The sequence below is a fragment of the Rhagoletis pomonella genome, unplaced genomic scaffold (genome assembly GCF_013731165.1).
Source record: "Rhagoletis pomonella isolate Grant_MI unplaced genomic scaffold, Rhpom_1.0 Rhpom_scaffold_00002, whole genome shotgun sequence".
In the NCBI taxonomy this organism is placed as follows: Eukaryota; Metazoa; Arthropoda; class Insecta; order Diptera; family Tephritidae; genus Rhagoletis; species Rhagoletis pomonella.
Window position 1 is genome coordinate 67,154,770 of NW_023458556.1, and position 6,033 is coordinate 67,160,802.

The 6,033-nt window shown below is 35.7% G+C and overlaps 1 protein-coding gene across 1 annotated transcript in view; it reads right to left on the minus strand.

Annotated features, from left to right (window-relative positions):
- Positions 1–6,033, minus strand: part of LOC118734008 (AH receptor-interacting protein) — a 60,944-nt gene that overhangs the window by 8,383 nt on the left and 46,528 nt on the right. The window lies entirely within an intron of this gene.

Sequence of the window (6,033 nt, forward strand, 5' to 3'; positions counted from 1 at the left end):
TCCTAATTATAAGAAACCACAAACAAAAATAAAAATAAACAAGTAAAGAAGCATAAGTTCGGGCGAAACCGAACTTTATATATATTTCAGATGTTTTCGATAATATGCAGAGTTAAACTTAATGATATAATTGAACCGAGTTAGGTACAAATCGATAAAGTGGTTACCGAAAAACACCTTTGTAGACACAAAGTGGGCGGTGCGACTCCCAATTCCTAAAAGTCTATAGCAGTTTTATTTATTGTTAGGAGATTATTGTAACTATTAACTTTAACTAAATTAGCGTCTTCAGTTATTGAAATATCGGAGTTTTCGTATCTCTGAAATATACCGTTATACGGGTTGTAATTTTAGTCCGATTTGAATGATTTTCAAGGAATTTCATTTCCGTACCAAGGTTATTAAGTTCCCGAGTTTGGTAGAAATTGATAAATCGGTTACCGAGATACACATTTGTCGCCATAAGTGTGCGGCGCCACGTCCATTATCCAAAAATTTTTAATATTCTAATTTTCTGCTAAGTTGTTATTGCAATCATCGATTTTAAATGAATTAACTACTGATTTATCGCAGTTTTCGTGTTTCTATAAATTACCGTTATATGGCAGGTAGGCGTGGTTGTTGCCCGATTTCAAAAGGTTCCTTAGCTAGACCCTAACCAAGGCTCATACCGAGCTTGGTAAGGATTGGTGGAGCGCCTACTGAGATAAAGCATTTCATCATAAGTGGGCGGGGTCACGCCCATTTTCCAAAAATGTCATAATGATATTATTTTTTACCACAATTCTACTTCACGTACTAATTTTCAACAAGTTGCATCTAATATTTACAAACTGAAATATCGTAGTTTTCGCTTTTTTTTCGAAAATACCGTTATATGGGAAGTGAGCGTAGTTACAGTCCTATTTCGGCTATTTTCAATACCAATCCACCTTGGGTAAAGGGCAACCTGCATACCAAATTTCGTTGAGATATCTCAAGTTTTGCTCGAGTTATCGTGTACACGAAGAGGCGGACGGAGGAACGGACAGACAGACTTGGCTTAATCGATTTATCTTTTCATTCTGGGCATTTATGTATACATTTGTCCATATTTATCTCGTTTCGTTTTGGCTGTTACAAACAACCGTTATGCGATTAAAGTTAATATACCCCTGTGCACAAGTGCGCTCGGGTATAAAAATTACATGTTGCCTCTGACGGCATTCGAACCCGCACCTCCTGGGAGCTAACAAAAAACAGCAAGCATCTCTCCCCGTTTGGCTACAGCCGACATGCAAATGTGCTTTGAAATGCTCAACTTCAATCAGATTTCGTTAAAACACGAGCAGTGATCGGGTGACAATAAGCTGGTGCAGAGACAGAGGAGCACTTTTGTAAGTACTCCAATATACCACATATAGACTACATTGTCCAACGATTTTTGCAGGGTACGCAAGATACAACGGATACACAGAAGCGCGAATTCCACTCATATATATGTGCATGTACATAAATACATATGAATGTGCACATTGAAATTTTTTTTGTGATAAGGCGGTCACATCTACATTTTCTTCTTATTTAGCGCTGCCTAAGCGATTTTGGCCGGCCCCTCTACATACATATTTATTAAATTCGTTTGGGCCGAGCTTCGGCTTCGAATTATGGGGAAACTTCCTGATGCTTTTACAAAAATAATTGTAAGGTTAAAACAAGTAATTTTTAAGCAAAAAATACAACCGACTTCAATGATCACAATAAAAATTAGGAATACCGTTTATTTCTTCATGATCCAATGATCGGAACTAAACCAAATTAGTATGGGACCACCCTTGAGATTCCACCTTATCGATAAATCGAAAATTTACCGTGATCTAAAGTTATACGGAAACATATGTACATATATAAAAAAAAATCTGAAGTCGGTTCCAATCTATTGGCTTATTAAGGCCTTCAGTCCTTCACATAATATCATGGATAGCGACTTTAACGCAATGTCAAGGAAACTATCACGCGGTAATTGGCGCAAACAGGAGGTCACCCATCTTTTGAGTTGAGCAGAGTACCCTGTAATACCAATCTACAGGTAGGTATTCAACAAACCAACTTTCACTTAAAACCTTAGCCGGAATATCATCCGTTCTCAGGTCGTTGTGGTTTTTAAGCCGCATTATTGCTGATCTCACCTCGGCTTGGTCGAGTTGAGAACGTAAGCCAACCGTTTCTTCCTCAACACACTAACTTGTTTAAGCCAGAAAAGTGCACTTAAAGAAACCTCTAAATATGTTTGGACAGGACCTACGGCCAATACGTTATGATCAGACTCGATCGATGACTGCGGATTTTAAGGGTGCTAAATTCAAGCAAATCAGAAGCGGCACGAAGAGAGCTTTTAGTACGCCCCTATTATTATATTAGCTCTGTTCGCGATTACGTTGTACGTTTGGATCGTAAATGTCTTCCTCTTCGTGCCTAAAACAACCCGGACATTTTGTTCGAGCACACATGAATAAGGTTTCGAGGTAAAAATCAACTTTTTGGAAAATTAAGTTATAGTTGATGTATTTTCATTCCGTCTTCAAATATACCTTGGTAAAATGAAATGGAATAATACTTTTTACTCTCTAATTACCGCACCCAGCCCGGGAAGCGTGTGGAACAGAGCTATTATGTATGTCTGCATCGACAAGGGAACTTAAAGTCTGATTATGGCAACTTAACTTAACGTAACATGGAACATAGAAATTCAAATTGAAACATACTTCGACGTGGTATTAAGTTACGTTAAGTTTCGCCTGTCCAAATATAAGCAACATCCATTTAAGAGAATTTTTAAGTGGGAGACTCTATGTTACGTTAAGTTGCCATAATCAGGCCTTTATTGTTGACTGCAAAAAACTAAATGCAGTAATATCAATCAATAAGCGCGATAAGCAAAGCGTTGTTAGATGTTTACGTGTGGGCCTGTATGTGTGTATAAATATATACATATGTATATACGCATGTTGTATGTACATACATACATATCGTCACCTGAAATGCAAAAAGTCATAACTAGTAAAAAATTCAAAATTCACTTTTCGATCTATATGATGTATTTAAGCGAATTGCAACTCTTCGCATCATTTTATGAAAAAAATTAAAATATTAGGCACGACTTTTTCCATTTCATTTAGGATGTTGTTACGTCTTTACATTTCAGGTGACGATATATTGTGTGAACAATCGTTTGCTTCATACTTTGCTAGCTGTTAATTAGATGAGTTCAGTTCAGTTGACAAAATAGTGGCGAACAGAACAAAAGTAGGTACGACTGTGTCGGAGTAGAGGAAAAGAATTCATAAAATTTCTATAAAACAACGCTGCATCCTGAAAACGTAACATGGCAAGCGTAAGTTATAGGTACATTAGTTAGGCAAAACAACGTTTGAAACTTTAGTCGGCGGCAGTTTATAACTTTTTTTCGCGATTACAAAAACAAACAAAAAAATAAAATTAACACAACAGCACAAAAAATAATCAAATAAACAAAATTTGAGTATCTAAAAATAAATACATAAATGAACCAAGATAAAAGAAAAATTTATAATAAATGGAAATAAACTAAATTAAATTAAATTAATTAAGTAAGCAAGGAATCATTGAAATAAAAACAATATTTTTTTTTTATTGAAATCTAGCAAGTCTATTCTGATGATATTGTCCAGTTAATATATATTTTCGTTCGCTGATATAAATATAAGTAAAAGAAATAAGTCATTAGAAAAGGTAATAAAAATGTATTGATAAATTTACAAGTTGTGTGTGAAACGGCAGGACCATCGAGAGAACACCTTTAGTTAAAAGCATTGCTATTTTGAAGGCGTATTCATCGTTCTAGTAGAGCTGCAAAACTATCGATAGTGACGCCATTCTATAGTTTCGATAGTTTGAAAAATACTATCGATATTTTCGATAGTATCGTATACTATCGTGTTGTATATGTACGGAAACTTCAACTCCGAATAAAATGTGTATAATATATACATATGTACATGTGTAAATGAAAATATTGCACATATGTAAGTATAAATATTACAAATTATAAAATATTTCTAAATATTTTTCTTAGTTAAATTCAAAGCGTCACTTATTTAAGTAAAGATCACGAAATTTCAGTGCACCGGCACTATCGAAACTATCGACTATCGCCCGAAAACAATCGATGTTTTTCCAAAAATAAAACTATCGATACTATCGATAGTACAATCGATAGTTTTCCAGCTCTACGTTCTAGTTCTGAACTTTTTTCTAATACTTACCCTTTCTCACGAAGAGAAAGTTTTGAAGGTACAGGAAGGTTAATTCAATAGTTCTGAACATCTCGTGCTATCAAAATGGTAACTTAAGGCGTTGCCAACGTGAATGAAATTTAATTTGTAGTTGGTAATTTGAAGATTGATTGTTTAGAAATATTTTTCCTATGTTAATTTTGGGTGTCGCTAGTGGCTAGAGTATACTAGTGGCGCGGGAAAATTCCTCAAACTTCCCATACCCAACACAATTTGGATTTTTATTAAGATTGCCTTCAACGGCTCGACAAACCCCATACACAACACAAATGGTTTGCGGCAAAGGAATATTTCACTTGGTTTGTCAAGCCTTTTGTGTGGTGTATTTCGCTCTTGAGCGTAGTTCCCCAGTACGTTTTGTCAACGAAAAATTGAATCGGAAGATTTTCAGAAAAATAGCCGAAAGCGTACCCTTTTCATAACCATTTTCGGTACTTTTGTAGACCTAATCCGCTTCACAATCACACTGCGAAAGATCGAATCAACATGATTTTACTGAATTTTTTAGTTTGCAACTTGACGAAAGTACCGACGTAGTAGGACTTAATGTTCTGCTCGTGTTAGTGAAGTACCCATTCGCAATGCAAATCGCAGGAGAGGCAGAAAACGCTACGAGAAGTCACTGTATGATCCCTCGATATTCCTTGGCGGCTAGGAAGATGCCGCCACCAGATTTAAAGCCCGTATTGGAGGACGCTGCGAAGATAACATAGGCCTACGAAATTAAAATACATCTTTAGTTTTTCTCTGGCACGTCGAGATGTTTTTTTTTATTGGTGACATGTATATTTTAGAATATCTAGCAATTTGCATGAAAACCCCAAAGTAAATCAGAAAAACGTATGTAACTTCGGGGTTAAAGCTAAGAATATTGAATATAGTTATTTTTTTGGCGTTAACGCCCATTACCAGCGTTAACTTGGAAGGTTTAGAAAAAACCATTGTCGAATATTTTCCCAACGTTGACTCTGAGGATATCTACAGCTGGATAACAAACCCGTTTTCATGTGACCCGAAAAGCAAACCTACTGGGATGACAAATTAAGCTTTTGAAAACCTTCTAAACATCAGTGAAGACAGCACTTTGAAGGGGCCAAGAGAGTTCTGGATGCAAGTGTATGCAGAAAACACTGCTGTTGGTAAGATTGCATTAAAAATACTAGTGACTTTTACTTTCACATTTCTATATGAGAGTGGATTTTCAACAAATGCTGACATAAAAAACAAATACACCAGCAAGCTTTCAGCGTCAAAGGATTTTAGGGTAAAATTGTCAAGGCTCCCAATAAACTTAGGGGAAATATTGAAATCATTAAAACAATTTCAGTCCTCAAATTAAAGCTAAAGGAGCATAAAGTTTGCATTGTGTTTTCTTGTTTTCGTAGACATTTGAAGAGTAGGAGTGCCGCGAAATTTTTTTATAACAACAAAAGTGCCGTGGTGAAAAAAGTTTGGGAACCTCTGATCTATATCTATACATATAGTATAAAGGAAAGTCAAGATTCTTTGTACGCGGTAATCTCGAAAACTACTAAACAGATTTTGACGAGATTTTCTGTAATATACTCTGTATCGGGATAGTGACCTTTTTTACTTAGAATTTTAATACGGTTGCCACCTGTCTAAAAAACTATAAGATCCGCATCGTTTGTTGGATTACAAAAGATGAAGTGTTCAATGAAAGGGATTGGCCTCCAGAAAAGCACTAATGTTTTTTTAT